Source organism: Bos javanicus, chromosome 8 (genome assembly GCF_032452875.1).
Source record: "Bos javanicus breed banteng chromosome 8, ARS-OSU_banteng_1.0, whole genome shotgun sequence".
Taxonomy (NCBI): Eukaryota; Metazoa; Chordata; class Mammalia; order Artiodactyla; family Bovidae; genus Bos; species Bos javanicus.
In genome coordinates, this window is record NC_083875.1 from 15,774,857 (window position 1) to 15,794,718 (window position 19,862).

Sequence of the window (19,862 nt, forward strand, 5' to 3'; positions counted from 1 at the left end):
GCCAACTATCAATACTAAGTATGACTTAGTTCTCTATTTCACTTCATTCTTGTAAGACTTGCTTCTGACCTTGTCTACTCTTACCGGACTGAAACTATTTGAGAGTAGATATATGTTCTTAGCATGTTTAACTGAATAATTTTTTCTGCCCTCTGATACTATTGAATTATTATATTTGTTGATCAATCAAATTTCAAGCAATAGCAAACTAGAATACATTTCTATTCCTATCTAGCTAAATCACTTACCTATATGCTTTTCCAAAGACCCAGCTTGCCTGAGGTCAACATGATGACCATCTTTGAGGTCTTGAAGGAAAAAACATTGATTTCATGTGGTTATGAGAGAAGGCAGAAGAAATGGAGATAACAGTATGTTTTGTATTAGCCCTGTCTTCCTGCTGCCTTATGCCATACATCCAGGGATGAAATTACTAGATAAACAGATAAAATCAGTGTTAGTACATTTTGGAGCTTCTCATAATTAGCTGCTAAAGTCATCAAAGAAATTCTGCCTATTAATAATTGTTTAGCTAGAGGATAACTCAGAATAAAACCTCCCAAACTACATTTCATGAGACATTTGTATCCCTCAACATAACAATAGATATTCCATGAAATTAAGAAAAAAAATCCACATTAAAATTCAAGGAAAAACTAAAAATTATATCTGCTCTTAATTCAGAACATATGTCTAGTACTATGATCTTTTGAATAGCAAAAACAAATCTAGATGGAATATTATAGATTGTATGACCCTTATGTTACCAAGTTGTACAGTAAGATCTGAAGTATAGATATAACCAATGTAACTCTATAAAATACATTCTGAATAATTGCATACATTAGAAAGAGAAAGTCATGTTCTCTTATTGTGATATTTAATGATTTGCTCCCAGTTTTTATCATTTGCAGCAAGATAATGATTTATATTGCATGAAGATTATGGGGGAAAACATTTGTTGAAATGCTTGTCCTTAGAAATCCCCTTCTAGCTTTTCCTTGTGAACTCCTGAAATGTGATTTACTATGTGCTTCTCAGTGCTGAGTATCTTGTTTACCTAGACTTACTGCATGAAGATTACTAAGGTTTGGATCGTCCCTTGAGTCCAAGATCAGTAAGTCAGGCAAATAGCAAAATTATATGCATCCTATTTCTTTAATAGTGACTATGTAGCAAGCATTTTAAAACAATAAGTAACTTCAGATTTTCACGAGAAATGAATGAATTTAATATTGGAGGAAACACAGCATAGAAGAGCCCAGCATATTACACCTATCATGTGCTGCTGCTGCTGCTAAGTCGCTTCAGTCATGTCCGACTCTGTGCGACCCCATAGACAACCTCCTACTAGGCTCCTCTGTCCCTGGGATTTTCCAGGCAAGAGTACTGGAGTGGGACCTATATATGGGGCACCCAATAAACTTTCTGATTAAAGCTGTCTTTATACTCTCTATACACTGGAGATTTAAAATGTACATCAGCACATTTGAGGATCTGAATCCTTCAATAAAGATAACTGTATAATACTATATTAGTAAAATAATCTAAATGTATCTGATCCAAAGTGCTTTATCCTAGAAATCGTAATTAACCTCTTGTGGGACAAAACTACTTTCATTGAATGTGGCTTGAGTAACATGGACATAGAATATGTAAATTACTCTGTTGATGCTATTATTATGCTCACCCACTTAAAGATAATCTATTGGGCTCAAATCCACCTACATTATTAAAAAAAAAATAAATCATTTATGTTATGCTGTAAGAATTTAGCTCATCAATGACAGAGGAAAAGTAACCTACTGACTGAAAATGTTTGGTCAGCCAAGAGCAGGGAGGGAAGACAGTTTGATAAAGGAAGAGTGAAAATTCATGGAATCTTCTCTTTAGACAACCACAGTGGCACCCCACTCCAGTACTCTTGCCTGGAGAATCCCATGGACAGAGGAGCCTGGAAGGCTGCAGACCATGGGGTCGCTGAGGGTTGGACACGACTGAGCGACTTCACTTTCACTTTTCACTTTCATGCATTGGAGAAGGAAATGGCAACCCACTCCAGTGTTCTTGCCTGGAGAATCCCAGGGATGGGGGAGCCTGGTGGGCTGCCGTCTATGGGGTTGCCCAGAGTCAGACACGACTGAAGTGACTTAGCAGCAGCAGCAGATTGTGTTAAATCCTTAGCAGTCACTCAGAGCATTCCTTTGGTTTTCTTATTGGGATCTCTAGCTACAAACTATATGTGAGAAATCTAAGTGGAGAAGAAAAAGAGGTCATTATGCTCTGGAAAACACAGGAGACAAAGTCTTAAGTGAATGAAATTACAAATATGCATAGCCTTCAAAGTACTGCAATTGAATCTTTTTTTCTAGCTTCGTGGTTTAAGGCGTCCCAGTCCAAACTGTGTGTGCAGGCCCACTTATACATACACACAAAGAAGCTTTCTTTTACTTGAAAGAATTTTAAGTGCTCACCTTGAGATGACCTTCCTGCTTCAATGCTGCCTAAGACCATAATCTCCTAGTCTAAATGGGATAAAGACTGCCTACTTCCTTTACTCTTTTTCAAGGTGGACCCAAAGAAGGTGGCAGCCTTCTTTGAACAACATTAAATTGTTTATTAGTATGTAGTGTATGTATGTATGTAATGAACAATTACAATTACTATGTAATGAATAATTTGATATTAGTTTTTTTTTCTTTTCTCTGCACAGTTTACAAAATTCATAAAAGTTATTTCTTGCTGCCCCTTTTTCCTTAAAATATTGTCTAATAAAGCACCCTAGACAGACCTGTATCTCTGTGGAGCACCATGTTATGTCTTTAATTTCTGTATCAACAAAGGAGCACTTCTGTGTTTTGTAGTTGTGTGCATGAGTGAGTGTGTGTGTGTGTGTCTGTGTCTCTGTCTCTGTCTGTATGTGTGTGTATATCAGGGAGGGGGAAGTTTCCCCTCAACCTCTCTTGAGTTGTTATGATTTGAACCAATAATAAAATTGACACACAGTACATTTAACAGGAAAACTTTTAGTTCATGAGCATGGAGGTCTCATAGAAATGAGATCTAAGAAGTGGTTGAAGCAGGCACCTTTTATACTTTTTATAAAAAATTGACAGGACAAAGACAGGATAAAGGATTAACAGGACAAAGAAACTTAGGATTCAGCCACTTAATTCGTGAAGAATCTAAATAGACTCTTGACTTGGATAATAAAGACATAACATGGTTTGTGTGTACAGGATTCTAGACTCAGATTCCCTGTTTCTGGTGATAGGCGTGTCCTTCTGTTTCCAAATGCAGGGAGTGTACCTTTCAAAGAGATTTATTTCCTGCTTTCAAGGAGACAGAAAGGAGGGTCAGATTGTCCCTCTTTCATTGGCCCTTTTAACTCAAAATAATCAATATGCCATTGAGGTACATTTTGGGGCAGCCTGCCCCAGGCCCCAAGTGTGTCTCTTGTCAATAACAGAAGTTGTATTGAATCAAGAAGAATTTCTGTGCAGACTGAAAGTGGTTTATTTGGCTTGATTTGTAGTAAAGATGTATTTCTGGCCTAATAAGATGTTTGTAAGGGAGTTTGCTTGGTTTGTATTTATACCAACCCTGAGTTTTAAGATGTTGACTTTTTATCTAAATAGTTTAAAGGAAAAAAAAAAAAAGAGGATGGGGTGGGAATCGGATATGCATCTGGAAGGTGTCATAAACTTAAACGTAATTGTAATCATCAAGCTTCCTAAAATTAAAATTTTAAGAAATGCAACTTAATGGGAAATATAGTCTCAGCCTTTTCAAGCAGGTGAAGCTCAGGTTCACAGTCTAAGTCAGCTGTTCATTTTGAGCATAAATGTGTTATATGTCCTGTTTCATATCATTGTCATTAGTGGCTCTGTTTTGTATTAGCTCAAAGTTTTGCTACAAGGATGTATACTATGCCTGGTATTTTAGCTAAATATTAACTTTCTTAAGCTTAACACAGATTGAAAGCTTATTTATAATAATCTATGATGATTACCTGCTCTGCTAGTTGACTAAATAATCATCTCATTTTTTTCTAAATTGAATTTTTTGGTTTTGGATATTGCCATCTATATGTTTATATCCATTAGATGTGAAAAGCCAAAGTTTACATGTTAACTGTTATATTCCCAGGATATCACATTTTGTTCCCAGCATCTTTGTGCACTGCACATAATTAGTGCTCAATAAATAATTATTGAATATATTTTATATATTAATTTATTTATTTACATATCTGTCATTTATCTATTTGTTCTTTGTATTATGCCATCTATTATCATAGTGATCTACAGTTATGCATTTTATTTATTTATTATTTTCAAAGTAAAAGCATGACTAAATATTTTGGAAATAAAATGAAATCATATAAACCACAAACTCTAAAAAGCTGAAAAATATCATTAAGATTTCATATAATCTAGAAAATACCAGTATTATTTAATTTCCATAAAACACTCTGTTACTATTAGCTGTCATGTGCTTTCAGTCTCTCTTTTTTTTTTAAATATAAATTTATTTATTTTAATTGGAGGCTAATTACTTTACAGTATTGCATTGGTTTTGCCATACATCAACATGAATCTGCAACGGGTGTACACGTGTTCCCCATCCTGAACCTCCCTCCCCATACCATCCCTTTGGGTCATCCCAGTGCACCAGCCCCAAGCATCCTGTATCCTGCATTGAACCTGGACTGGTGATTCATTTCATGTATGATATTATACATGTTTCAATGCCATTCTCCCAAATCATCCCACCCTCTCCCTCTCCCACAGAGTCCAAAAGAGTGTTCTATACATCTGTGTTTCTTTTGCTGTCTCGTATACAGGGTTATCGTTACCATCTTTCTAAATTCCATATATATGCATTAATATACTGTATTGGAGAAGACTCTTGAGAGTCCCTTGGACTGCAAGGAGATCCAACCAGTCCATTCTAAAGGAGATCAGCCTTGGATGTTCTTTGGAAGGAATGATGCTAAAGCTGAAACTCCAGTACTTTGGCCACCTCATGTGAAGAGTTGACTCATTGGAAAAGTGTCTGATGCTGGGAGGGATTGGGGGCAGGAAGAGAAGGGGACGACAGAGGATGAGATGGCTGGATGGCATCACTGACTTGATGGATGTGAGTTTGAGTGAACTCCAGGAGATGGTGATGGACAGGAAGGCCTGGCATGCTGCAATCCGTGGGGTTGCAAAGAGTCAGACACGACTAAGTGACTGAACTGAACTGATACTGTATCAGTGTTTTGCTTTCTGGCTAACTTCAATCTATATAATAGGCTCCAGTCTCATCCACGTCATTCAGTTCAGTCAATTTCTTCCATGTTGTCCATTTTATTGGCATATAATTGATGATAGTAGTCCCTTATGATCCTTTGTATTTCTGTGTTGTCTGTTGTGATCTCTCCATTTTCATTTCTAATTTTATTGATTTGATTTTTCTCCTTTGTTTCTTGATGAGTCTGGCTAATGGTTTGTCAATTTTATTTATCCTTTCAAAGAATAACTGTTACATTCCCAGGATATCACATTTTGTTCCTAGCATCTTTGTGCACTGCATATAATTAGTGCTCAATAAATAATTATTGAATATATTTTATTTATTTACATATCTATTTGTTGTTTGTACTCTGCCATCTATTATCATAGTGATCTACAGTTATGTATTTTAGAATGCACAAGGAATATTTCAAACTGCTATGCTATTCTCCAATACAATGAAAGTTTTAAAATTTGTGGAACTAAATCAAAATAGAAGTGGTAATGAAGGTTAATATTTCAGTAAACTTGGAAACCTTATTTTTGCCTTAGTCTCTCTTCACAGACTAGATAATCCATATTTGGTTAGAATAAGAAGGTATGTTTCCTTGCATTTTCCTCTGTACATATAGACATCTGGATAAATAAAATAATTTATAATGATTGTTATGGCATGTACATTAGTAAAGTATTTGCATTATTATAATGATAATGAAGTGATTTCTGACAAGTTAGGAAAATAAGTGTGACCTTATCTGCCTTAAAATATGGGCTATTTTATGAACATATAATCCTGGGGAGGCATCTTAAAGAGAAAAATACTTGTTTAAGTCACCTGAAATTGAGTGTGAATTTTTACCGAATATAGAAGATCTATGTATTGGTCCAGATAGAGTATTTTTCAAAATAGGCGTCCTCGAAACAATAGAGTCTGAAACAACAAAAGTTCACTCCTTGTTTGTATCCATGCTCACTGTGGCTCACCTGGAGGCCCCTACTCCATGCAGTTACTCAACTGGCCCCATATGCAGTGTTGCTGTTCATGGTGCCAGAAGGAAACTAGAGATGTGGAGGGCCTAGCATCAACAATTAAACAACACTTCTCATGGTTCAAGAGATTCCTTCCACCCTAAGGAAAGTCAGAAGGTGGTGTCTTATCATGAACCCAGAAGGTAAGGAGTGGGAAATATTTATATGGTGATCACAGTATCTTTTTTTGATATGACATCAAACAAATACTACATGGTCTTTGCATGGTATATATTCAAGAAGAACTTGTCTCTTTTTTTATTCTTTTTCTTCCACTTTTATTGAGATGTAATTTGCATGCAGCACTGTATGAGATGTACAGCATAATGATTTGAATTACATACATCATGAAACTATTATCATAAAAGGTTTAGTTAACATCCATCATCTCATAAATACAAAATAGAAAAATAGAAAAAAATAGTTTCTTGTCATGAGAACTCAAGCTTTGCTCTTTGAATTTTCATATGTAACATGCAACAGTATTAATTATTTTATCACCTTGTGGATTACATCTTCAGTATTTATAACTGAGAATTTGTACCTTTTTATGATTTTCGTCCAATTCCCCTTCAACCCAAAACCCAACTCTGGTAACCAGAATTCTGATTTCTTTTTTTTATATATATTTTTTGTTTGGTTTTGAAGTATGTTTGACCTACAACACTATGTAAATCCCTGTTATACAACATAGTGTTTCAGTATTTCTGTACATTTAAAAATTATCACCATGAAAATTCTAGTTACTGTCAACATACAATGATATTGTGTACTTCTTGACTATGTTCTCCACACTGAACGTTTCATAACTGTGATCCACTTATGTAGCAGTTGGGATTTTGCATCTCTTAATCTCCCTCACCTGTTTCTTCTTTCTCCAGTCACTTCTCATCTGGCAACCACCTGTTTGCTCTCTGTTTCTAGTACTCTTTGTTAAATTTTGTTAAGATACTTCGTTTGTTCCTTTGTTTTGTTTTCCAGATTCCACATATAGATGAAATCATGCCATATTACTCTTTTTTTGACTATTTCACTTAGCATAATACCTCCTAAGTCCGTTCATGTTGTTGTAAACGATAGGATTTTATTCTTTCTATGGCTGAATACCATGCCGGTGTGTGTATGTATATGCGTACAATAATTAAGATACAGAAGCAGTCTAAGTAGCCATGAATAGATAAATGCATAAAGAATATATGATAATATATATATGTGTCTGTGTGTGTATATATATATATGTATATGTGTGTGTGTGTGTATATATATATATATATATATATATATATATATATATAGTGGTGAACATAGGAGTCCATGTGTCTTTTCTATTTAATGATTAATGTTTTCTTCAGATAAATATTCAGGAGTACAATTGCTGGATTGAACGGTAGTTGTATTTATTTCTTTGAGGAATCTTCATACGGTTTTCCATAGTAGTTGTACAATTTACATTCCCAACAACAAAAGGAAACCCTTCCTCCACATCCTCACTAATTGTTCTTATTTATTTTCTTTTTGATAATAGTCAATCTTTGAGGTGTGAGATGATACCTCTTTGATTTGCACTTCCCTCATCAGTGATGCTGAGCGTCTTTTCATATACCTTTGGCCATGCCTGTCTTTACTTGAAAAATGTCTGCTTGGGTCTCTGTCCATATTTTACTGGACTGTTGTTGATGTTGTTTTTGATATTAAGTTTTATGAATTCTTTGTATATATTGATTTTAACATCTTTTAGATTTGATGTTAGTTCTGTTATTTTCTTTTCATTTTTGTTTCCCTTGCCTAAGAAGGCATATCCAAAAAAATATTGGAAATACTGATGTTAAGGAATATACTGTCTATATTTTCTTTTGAAGACTTGTGATTTCAGGTTTTACATTTAAGCCTTTAATTTTGAGTTTATTTTTGTCCATGGTATAAGAAAGTGTTCTGGTTTAATTCTTTTAACTCTACTGCCCAATTTTCAACACCATGTATTATAAAGGTTACCTTTTTGCCATTATATATTCTTGCTTCCTTTGTCATAGATTAATTGCACATATAAGTATGAGATCATTTGAAGTCTCTATTCTATTCCATTGATCTGTATGTTTATTTTGTGCCAGTATCATACTATTTTGATAGCTTTGCAGTCTAATTTTAAATAAGGGAGCATAATATCTCCAACTTTATTCTTTTTCAAGTTTGTTTTGGCTATTTGGGTCTTGTGTCTCCATACACATTTTAAAATTGTTTGTTTTAGTCCTTCAAAAGATAGCATTGGTATTTCTTAAAGATGGAATTGACTCTGTAGATTGCTTTGGAGAGTATGGTCATTTTAACAATGCTAATTCTTCCAATCAGTAAGCATATTATATTTCTCCATCTGTTTGTGTCATCAGTTTCATTCATCAGCGTCCTATAGATTTTTAAGTACAGATCATTTACCTCCTTAGTTAGTTATTTTTATTCCTAGATATTTAATATTTAATAAAACAAATAAAATTGAATATTTAAATAATTTTAATAAAATATCACAATATTGACATATTGAATATTAAATACCTATGAATTTATGAAATATTAAATGCCTAGGAATTTAATATTTTATTAACTACCTATGAATGTATTTATTGTATGTATATCTAGGAGTATAGGAATGTATACCTATGTATACTTTGAAATGTAGGAACATCTGCCTAGGAATGTGATGATAAATGAGGCCATTTTCATAATCTCTCTTTCTGATAGTTCCTTAATAATACATATAAATGTCATAGATTTTGTTTATTAATTTTGCATCCATAGACTTCATTGATGAGATCCAGTTGTTTCTAATGGTGTCTTCAGGATTTTCTATTTGTTAGTATTATGCCATTTGCAGATAGTAACATTATTACTTATTCTTTTACAATTTAGATTCCTTTTATTTCTTTTTCTTGTCTAATTGTTGTGACTAGGACTTCAAGTATATTATGTTGAATAACAGTGGCAAGATTGGGAATTCTTGTCTTGTCCTGATCTTAGAGGAGATGCTTTCAGTTTTTTACTGAAGGCAATGGCACCCCACTCCAGTACTCTTGCCTGGAAAATACCATGGACGGAGGACCCTGGTAGGCTGCAGTCCATGGGGTCGCTAAGAGTCGGACACGACTGAGCGACTTCACTTTCACTTTTCACTTTCATGCATTGGAGAAGGAAATGGCAACCCACTCCAGTGTTCTTGCCTGGAGAATCCCAGGGACGGGGAAGCCTGGTGGGCTGCCGTCTATGGGGTCGCACAGAGTCGGACACAACTGAAATGACGCAGCAGCAGCAGCAGCAGCATGATGTTCAGTTCAGTTCAGTCACTCAGTTCTGTCTGACTCTTTGTGGTCCCATGGACTGCAGCACAACAGACCCCCCTGTTTTTACTCAAACCCATGTTCATTGAGTTGGTGATGCCAGCCAACCATCTCATACTCCGTCGTCCCCTTCTCCTCCTGCCCCCAATCCCTCCCAGCATCAGAGTCATTTCAAATGAGTTAGTTATTCGCATCAGGTGGCCAAAGTATTGGAGTTTCAGCCTCAGTATCAGTCCTTCCAATGAACACCCAGGACTGATCTCCTTTAGGATGGACTGGTTGGATCTCCTTGCAGTCCAAGGGACTCTCAAGAGTCTTCTCCAACACCACAGTTCAAAAGCATCAGTTCTTCGGCACTCAGATTTCTTTATAGTCTAACTCTCACATCCATACATGACTACTGGAAAAACCATAGCCTTGACTAGACGGACCTTTGTTGACAAAGTAATGTCTCTGCTTTTTAATATGCTTCTAGCTTGGTCATAACTTTCCTTTCAAGGAGTAAGCGTCTTTTAATTTCTTGGCTGCAGTCACCATCTGAAGTGATTTTGGAGCCCCCCAAAATTAAGTCTGTTACTGTTTCCGCTGTTTCCCCATCTATTTGCTATGAAGTGATGGGACCGGAAGCCATGATCTTAGTTTTCTGAATGTTGACCTGTAAGCCAACATTTTCACTCTCCTCTTTCACTTTCATCAAGAGCCTCTTTAGTTCATCTTCACTTTTCTCCAGAAGGGTGGTGTCATCTGCATATCTGAGGCGATTGATATTTCTCCTGGCAATCTTGATTCCAGCTTGTGCTTCCTCCAGCCCAGCGTTTCTCAGGATGTACTCTGCATATAAGTTAAATAAACAGGGTGACAATATACAGCCTTGATGTACTCCTTTTCCTATTTGGAACCAGTCTGTTGTTCCATGTCCAGTTCTAACTGTTGCTTCCTGACCTGCATATAGGTTTCTCACGAGGCAGGTCAAGTGGTCTGGTATTCCCTTCTCTTTCAGAATTTTCCACAGTTTGTTGTCATCGACACAGTCAAAGGCTTTGGCATAGTCAATAAAGTAGACGTAGATATTTTTTTGGAACTCTCTTGCTTTTTTGATGATCCAGCAGATGTTGGCAATTTGATCTCTGGTTCCTCTGCCTTTTCTAAAACCAGCTTGAACACCTGTAAGTTCATGGTTCATGTATTATTGAAGCCTGGTTTGGAGAATTTTGAGCATTACTTTACTAGCCTGTGCTGCTGCTGCTGCTAAGTCGCTTCAGTCATGTCCGACTCTGTGCGACCCCATAGGCGGCAGCCCACCAGGCTCCCCCGTCCCAAGATGAGTCCAATTGTGTGGTAGCTTGAATATTCTTTGGAATTACCTTTCTTTGGGGTTGGAATGAATCCTGACCTTTTCCAGTCCTGTGGCCACTGCTGAGTTTTCCAGATTTTCTGGCATTTTGAGTGCAGCACTTTCACAGCATCCTCTTTCAGGATATGAAATAGCTCAACTGGAATTCCATCACCTCCACTAGCTTTGTTCGTAGTGACGTTTTCTAAGGCCCACTTGACTTCACATTCCAGGATGTCTGACTCTAGGTGAGTGATCACTCACCTAGACCCAGACATCCTAGAGTATGATGCTACCTGTGGACTTACCATATATGGACTTCATTATGGTGAGGTGTGGTTGCTCTGTACCCACTTTGCTCACAGTTTTATCAAAAGTATATGTTAAATTTTCTCTAAACTTTTTTCTGCATCTATTGAGATGATCATATGGTTTTCATTCTTCAGTTTGTTAATGTGGCTTGTCACACTGATTGATTGCTGATATTGTATTATCCTTGCATCCCTGGAAGAAATTCCACTTTGATCATGGTGTATGATCCTTGTAATGTGATGTTGAAATCTGTTTCTTAAGATTTTGTTGAAGATATTTTCATCTATCTTCATCAGTGATATTGACCTGTAGTTTTCTCTTTTTTATGATATCTTTGTCTAGTTTTGATATCAGGGTGATCCTGGCCTTGTAGAATGAGTTTGAAAGCATTCCTTCCTCTACAGTTTTTTGCAATTGAGAAAGTAGGTGTTAACTTTATTCTTAAATATTTGGTAGAATTCACCTGTGAAGCCACCTGGTCCTGACTATTGTTTATTGGAAGTTTTAAATTAATGATTTAATTTCATTACCAGTAATTGATGTGTTCATATTTTCTATTTCTTCCAGGTTCAGTCTTGGGAGATTGTACAGTTCTAGAAATTTGTCCATTTCTTCTAGGTTGTCCATTTTATTGACATAATTGTTCATAGTAAACTCATGATTCTTTGTATTTATATAGTGTCAGTTGTAATTGTCCCTTTTTCTTTTCTGATTTTATTGATGTAGGCCCTCCACCTTCCTTGATGAATCTAGCTAAAGGTTAATTAATTTTGTTTGTATTTTCAAGTAACCTGGTATTAATTTCACTGATCATTTAAACTATATTTTAGTCTTTGTTTCATTTATTTCTCCTCTGATCTTTATGATTTTTTTTCCTTCTACTAACACTGGATATTATTTGCTCTTTTTCTAGTTCCTTTTCATGTAAGATTGATTATATATTTGAACTTTTCCTTATTTTTTAAGGTAGGTTTTTATTGCTATAAACTTATGACTTAGGACTGCTTTTGTGGTGTCCTGTAGATTTAAGTTATTGTGTTTTCATATTTATTTGTCTCCAGGTATTTAAAAATGTTTTTAGTGATCCATTGGTTATTACTAGCATAAAAATGTTTTTAGTGATCCGTTGGTTATTACTAGCATATTGTTTAGCCTCTGGGTGTATGTGTTTTCTGAAGGTTTTTTTTTTTTTTCATTATATTAATAGTTGATTTTCAGTCTCTCAGTGTTGTGTTCAGAAAAGATGCTTGATATGATTTTAGTTTTTGTAAATTTACTGAAACTTGTTTTATGGCCTAGCATATGATCCCTTTTGTGGAGAAGGCAATGGCACCCCACTCCAGTACCCTTTTGCTTTGAAAACCCCATGGACAGAGGAGCCTGGTGGGCTGCAGTCCATGGGGTCGCTAAGAGTTGGACATGACTGGGCACTTTCATTTCATTCATGATCCCTTTTGGAGAACATTCCACGTGTAATTGAAGTGTATTCTTTGCTGCTTTAGGATGAAATGTTCTATGTAAATTTATTAATCCACCTACTCTAATACTGGAGAAGGATATGGCAACCTACTCCAGTATTCTTGCCTGGAGAATCCCATGGACGGAGAAGCCTGGTAGGCTGCAGTCCATGGGGCTGCCATCTGTGGGGTCGCACAGAGTTGGACACAACTGAAGCGACATAGCAGCAGCAGCAGCAGCAGACCTTGTAGCCAGCCAAGTCAGAAACCATTGCCTTCTCCAGGCTACAAGGTCTAGGGTGACCTAAAACCAGTGTTGGTAGGCTGGTTAGTTTGGCTGTATCCTAAAGTAGCTGACTGAGGGGTCCAAGGTATATTGGAGCTGATGTTGGCCTACTTGGGGGTGGGGCCAGTCCCAAGGGTCTTGGGGCTGGTGTCTACATGATAATGGGTGGGGTGGGTCCTGCCACAACCAGCTGTGGGGCTGTGGTGGCCCTGAGGCTGGTGTCTGTCTACTAATGAATGGTGTTGAGTCCCAGGATATACTGGGGCTTGTGACTGCCAGCTGGTGGGCAAGGTTGGATCCTGGGTCTAGTGCTGGCCCACTAGTGGGTATAGCTGTGTCCTGGCATCTCTGGCTACAGGGCCCTGGTTTCCCAGAGCTTGTGTTGGTCCATTGGTGGAAAAATAAATGCCCCGGTGGTCCTGGGGATGGTACCTCTCCACCAGTCAATGAGGATGGTCCTGGGGCTAATGCTAGCCCACTGATGGATGGAACCAGCTCCCAGGTTTTTGGCTACAGGGTCTTGGGATTCCTAAAGCCAGTGCCTGCTCACTGGTGTTCAAGGCTGAGTCAAGAGCTCCTGACTGTTAAGTCTGTAGCTAAGATGAAACCATACATGTCTGGTGTATATAATATGATATTTGAAGCAGTTAGCACGAGTAAATCACTTGGTTACTGTCAGGAAAGTACCGTTGGATCATATGGTTGGATAGATCACACATATCTCTCTATTTGGTATTAATTAGTTTGGTTAGTATTTGTTTTTATGCTATACCTTTCAGTTTATGAATGGCTTTAACTTTTTAATAAATTTGAGAACAACAGTATCCTATGAAGTTGAATATTCTTTAGGAGTTTGGAGTACTCTCTGAAATCACTTGTCACATACTTGCTCTATATTAAATTTTAGAAAGTTGAAGCATTTTTATATTATTGCTGTTTGATGTAAGAAATGATGAATAATGGATCAAGGAGACTTTCATAGTCACATTTCTTTGTTATTTTCAGACCAGGGCAGCCATACTTGTATTGTTTTCATAATCCCTTTTTTTCTACTTGTTAGTATGAAAATGAATATTGTTGAAAATATGATTCTGATTATGGAGAAATTTTCTGTATGTGCCTGCAGTGAACATTTCTAAACATGTATCAGTGAATGTCAAATGTATTTTTTTAAAAAGAAAAGAATGACAGTATTTTCACCAAGCTGGGTCAGATAAGGTTGAGGCACTTTGGTTTCATTTATTTCATATTTTTTCATTCATGGAAAATGCAGTTAGATAATAGGTTTATGTACATACATATGTGTAAATTTTTATAAGTTAAAATTTGTATTAGTAACCCAATACAATTTGAAATATGTGATCATTGTTGAATTTTTATCACATATGCTTTACCTCTTTATATTCTATCCCTCAGCTGTTTTCACTTCGTTTTCTCTTCCTCTATTTACATGATATTTCTTTATTTACATGATCTACACAATCTCTGTTTTCCCTCTCTTATTCTTTTAAATCCCTCCTCCCACTAGAATTTTCAGTTACCTAAGTGACTAGGAGCAGGAAAAGTTAAGATATCTTCTTTCATGTGATTGGATGCTAGAGACACCAGTTCTTTTTGCTTTATATTTTACTTCTGTTCTTCTCCATTTGTATCATTTTTTTTACGTTCATTTCCCCATTGCCTACTGATAACTTTAGTGTGCAAAGGATATTCCTTTTCTAGAATACTGTTTCTTTTTGCTGATTTGTCTAAGGAAATATATCCATAAGTCACATGATCCATATGCATTTATTCATTAATATACTTATTTAAATATAGTTATGTTAAATATAATTTAATATAGTTAAATGCTGTTTTAACATATGTTTATTGGTAAATTCAGAAAGTATTTTCTGAGCATTTATACATGAGAACTATTGAAACTGTGCTAAGTGTGGTGGGTAACATGAAGTCAATCAAATCTATTTTGGTCCCCAAGAGATGACTATTTGATAAGGAGATTAATATATAGTATTTACCTTGTTTTACAGATATTATAATTTATAGTGTTTAAGATAACGTGTAAACATTGGTTGCAACTTCTCACAATAAAGGTACAGAATACCAGTGTAGTTTGAGGGAGGGAAGGAATATCATTTTTCCTTTTAATTAACTTAGCATGACAGAGTAGGTAGTTCAGTTAATGGCATGGCTTTGTTTAACTTTGGTCAAGATTATTTGCACTATCTAGAACTGACTTGCTTCTTCTGTTTTTTTTTTTTTTTTAAGTGTTTCCATATTATTCAATTGCTTTCTCTTTGTTACTGCTTTCACTAAATAATTTGGCACACATGTAGCTTTATGAGTTTTAAAACAAAGCATCTACATACATTTTTCACTCTTGAATAGTATGTATTTCATTTTTCTTATTCAGAGTTTCAAGTTCAGTTGGAGTTGTAATTCTTTAGCAATTTTCAATTCCTTGCCATTGATTATGATCTCCTTTGGTGATACAGTTACTCATACCTGGAAGAAAAAGTTGACAGGAAATGAGGGTAAATTAACTTTATGAGACTAAATTAGCAGATGCCAGTATATGCGTGAGCTTTGATATTGAAGGCCAAGACACTGACATACATTTATAGTTATCCTTAATTTTGTTCTGAAATCAAGAGTCAGTGGAGCATGAGAGTTTAAGTACTCCATTTGTTCTCTGCAAATGTAGGAAATAGGCAATCACACACTTAACACCCAGTAATCACTGTATCTTACTTAGAAAGAAAAAAAAACACAACATATTACCAATGTACTAAGTAAAAATTAGAGAAAACTGATTATTGCACTATAGAATTGCTTTGCATTCATTTCATCATTGTAATGATAGAATGGTAACTTTAGAGACAACTGTGTTAATTTACTTAAGCTACAATAAGCATTAGTACGTAAAATGCTAGATAAACCCTGGGTGTGCTGTGGTATAAATGATCTATGCAAGCAACATTTGTCTTCATTAAAAGAAGTGACATATTTGCATGTCTTTCTTTGCATGTGAAAAGATTGAAAAGATTGCTACATACCACACATCAGACAGAATAGAGTGGTATAATCAGGTATATTGTTTTCACAAAGATAGAATAAAATCATACATATATACATGATTTGAGAAGCAGAATTACCTGGGAAGATATGTATAAATCTACTTGTTTTTCATTTCTTGTTTGTTATTCTTGCCCCAATTGCTTTTCCAAAAGACTTAAGTTAGATTATTACCTAAACCATAGACCAAAAGACAGTTAAAGAAGAAAATATACAAAATGAGAAAAGAAGTATTCAGAAACATAGACCAATAATGGCTGTGATTTAGCAAGAAATTTAGTGTTGAATTCTTTGCTGCCCAGGCTAAAAAGGAACCTTGATAAATGAAATTATTAATGAAATTATTCTATGACTATAAATTTTAAAAAATGAATGCATATATAATTAACATATCAGTTTTTAACAGAACAAACTTTATTTTAAGATAAGTTCTTTTGTGGTTCCTGATTCTATAAATTCTAAATATTGCCTCACCATTTTAAATCATTTTCCTTTTCGATTTCTCCATGTTTCAAATGTGCATATATCTCTATATGAGTTTGTATTCATAGTTTTTTTTTTTTTCTAACTTTTCCCAGCAAAGTTCCTTTGGATGAAATCTTGAGTTTGACTCTTATGACCATAAGTGTCTTCCTGAATTTTCAGTATGAGGATGGAAAGAGGGTAGAAGGGCAACGAACATGGTATTTGTGTTTGTTTTCTCCAACACCACTCTCCCACACCACATTTTACTTGAGAGAGCAAAATTGAGGAAATAATCAGTCATGTAAACTTTGATGTTCTTTTCACAGCAGCTTATTTCTACTGCAATAAAATGAAATTGACTTTCAGGAGAATGTGCACGAGGTCACCAGCTATCTGCTCCACATTCTCTTCAGACCTTCCTTAGCACATTTCGTTGTAGGCCATTGTACACCACAGTTACCACACCTTGAATAATACAGCAGTCTCACCAGCTTAAAAAGCGTTCTGTGTGTGTGTGCTTGCCTGTATGGGCCTATGTGTGTATATACATGTGTGTGTAGTCTCCCATGACTGAAATTTAATGGTTTCTGTAAAATGCCAATAATGACTGGATTAATAAATTGGAAGCATCATTTAAGCCAGAACTATACCTAAATGTTTTTTGGTGCAAAGTAATGCTTGTTTTAGTTTTTTGTTGTTCAGTTGCTGAGTTGTATATGACTCTTTTGCGACCCCATGGACTGTAGTACATCCAGTTCCTCTGTCCATGGGATTGTAATGCTAAGGAGACCTCTTTCCCTCAGTCCTCTTACAGCTTCTTTCTCTTGTCCCATGAATAAAACCATCCTAGATTTAGGTACTCATTTATATCCTATGTGGAGATGCCTCCCAAATTACTAAAATTTATTCCCAGATATCTAAGTCCAGTTTAATTTAGAAGTTCTAGGGCTACCGTCTATGGGGTCGCACAGAGTCGGACACAACTGAAGTGACTTAGCAGCAGCAGCAGGCATCTCAAATGCAGTTTCTTCCAGAAGTAGTTCCATTTTCATCAGTCCCTATCAACCACATCCTCATTTTCCTGGTCACCCTGATAGGAAAACTCTCATGCATCTTTGCTTCTTCATTCTCTGCATGCGTATATAGTTTATGACTAAGTCTAGACTCTTGCAATTTCAGAACACCTGTCATGTGATCTTTGCCACCATACTCAGCTGGGCTAATATTACCTTGTGCCAACACAGTGACTGTAGCTTCTGAACTGACCTCTTCTCTTCCTGTGTTCCTGCTTTCATATATTCTGCTGTTTTATTTTGGGGGTACCGCAGATTATGCTTGGACACTTAAGTTGTCTTTGACAGTAGTTTACTTAATACAGATTCACTGTGGGAATTTCATAAGCCAATAACATATAGAGTAGTATCTCTTTGTTATTCATTCACTAAGTCATGTTCAACTCTTTTTTTATTTCTTTAATAAGTCAGTTTGTGATGGACAGGGAGGCCTGGCATGCTGCGATTCATGGGGTCTCAAAGAGTCAGACACGACTGAGCGACTGAACTGAACTGAAAGAAGTAACATACTCCAAAATATGATAGATTAATTGCACTATTGTTCCAGGCAAGGGAAGATGACAGAATAAGGTCCAAATTCCATTAAAGTGTACCTTTTTTATAAGGTTGCTTCTCCAGAGAGATCGCTTTGCCAACCAAGAGCTGATGTCCAGCTGCCAGCACCAAAATAAAAGTTCCTTGCTGCTAGAGCATGTTACTAGGGAATAAAGTGTCGTGTTGACCAGCAAGATGATCTCATTTGTGGCTGATGCACTGTTTGTGACCTCACTCCAGAGAGAGGAGCCCCTTTACTAGGGTAAGAGCTTATGTCCCAAGATCCTCTGAGAGGTAGATCAGCAAAAGGTAGCTTTTCCCAAACCCAACTCTCAGATATTCCTCACAAATCTTCAGCATTTATAGTCAAAATGTCCTCATGACATAATTGCTTCTTCGCCTGTTCTTTTCCATAAGCCCCCAATGAGGCCTCTCAGCAGCTGAGTTTATCAGTGACAGGAGCTGAGATAATGGCATCCATATTCCACTTCACTCTCATATCAAAACAACTTTAAAAATACCTATTTTGGTCTTTGTCATAAATGTGGATTAAACAACTTCACTTAAGTTATACATACATCAGTTGATTTGAAATGTCAGACTGACACACAAACACCTCTATACTTTTTCCAGAGTGATCTTATTAAAATCTGTTCTTATCATCTCACACCAACCAACATTCAGGTCTTTATTTTCTCCCCATTGCCTACCAGGCCATTCATGATAACAGCATTTTATCCAGACTTACCTTACTTTCCTCTGTTGCTCACTAGCATCTTGCTACTCTCTTGATGTTTCCTTCTGCAGGTGTGCATGCATGCTCAGTCATGTCTGACTCTTTGTAACCCCCTGGACTGTAGCCCACCAGCTCCTCTGTCCATGGGATTTCTCAGGCAAAAATAATGGAGTGGGTTGCCATTTCTTACTCCAGGGGATCTTCCCCATGAGGGATCAAACCTACATGATGTTTCCTTACCCTCCTGTGGGGAAAAAAAGACTTTTCTATCCTCTCCTGCTTTCTACTCTACCCTGCTGGTGCTGCTAAGTCACTTCAGTCATGTCTAACTCTTGTGCGACCCCATAGACAGCAGCCCACTCCAGTATTCTTGCCTGGAGAATCCCAGGGACAGAGGAGCCCCTGGGATTCTCCAGGCAAGAATACGGGAGTGGGTTGCCATTTCCTTCTCCAATGCATGAACATGAAAAGTGAAAGTGAAGTTGCTCAGTCCTGCCCGACTCTTTGCGACCCCATGAACTGCAGCCTACCAGGCTCCCCCGTCCATGGGATTTTCCAGGCAAGAGTACTGGAGTGGGTTGCCATTGCCTTCTCCGACTCTACCCTACTTTCTACTATCTAAATAGCTTTGTCTACTCACCCATAATATCTTTATAGATCTGGTTACCATTATCCAGAAATAACAGAAACTCAAGAGTTCCATGAGGACTAGAAATTCCGCCAGAAGCGGAAGTCATGAAAAAAGATGTCTGCTGATTACAATAGTACTCATCACACTTTCTTAGCCTGTTCACATTCTGTGTCTTCACTCAGAAGATTTGCTTCAGGTGAGTATTGCTCAGGCATGTATTAGTTAACAATGGCTGGTTAAAGTAAAAATAAACAAATAAAACATCAGTTTTTCTACTGATTAGGCCCAGAGAACTGGCATGAAGCCGAAAATCAAAGAATTTTATT

General features: G+C 36.5%; 1 protein-coding gene and 1 long non-coding RNA gene across 11 annotated transcripts in view; one reads left to right on the forward strand and one right to left on the reverse strand.

Annotated features, from left to right (window-relative positions):
* Window positions 1–19,862, forward strand: part of LINGO2 (leucine rich repeat and Ig domain containing 2) — a 1,446,924-nt gene that overhangs the window by 329,237 nt on the left and 1,097,825 nt on the right. The gene's annotated exons all lie outside the window — the stretch shown is intronic.
* LOC133252464 (uncharacterized) lies at window positions 255–19,344 on the reverse strand. Its single transcript, XR_009737939.1, has 3 exons — window positions 18,229–19,344; window positions 15,392–15,527; window positions 255–433 (listed from the first exon to the last, which is right to left on the reverse strand). It is a non-coding gene; the product is annotated as an uncharacterized LOC133252464 (long non-coding RNA).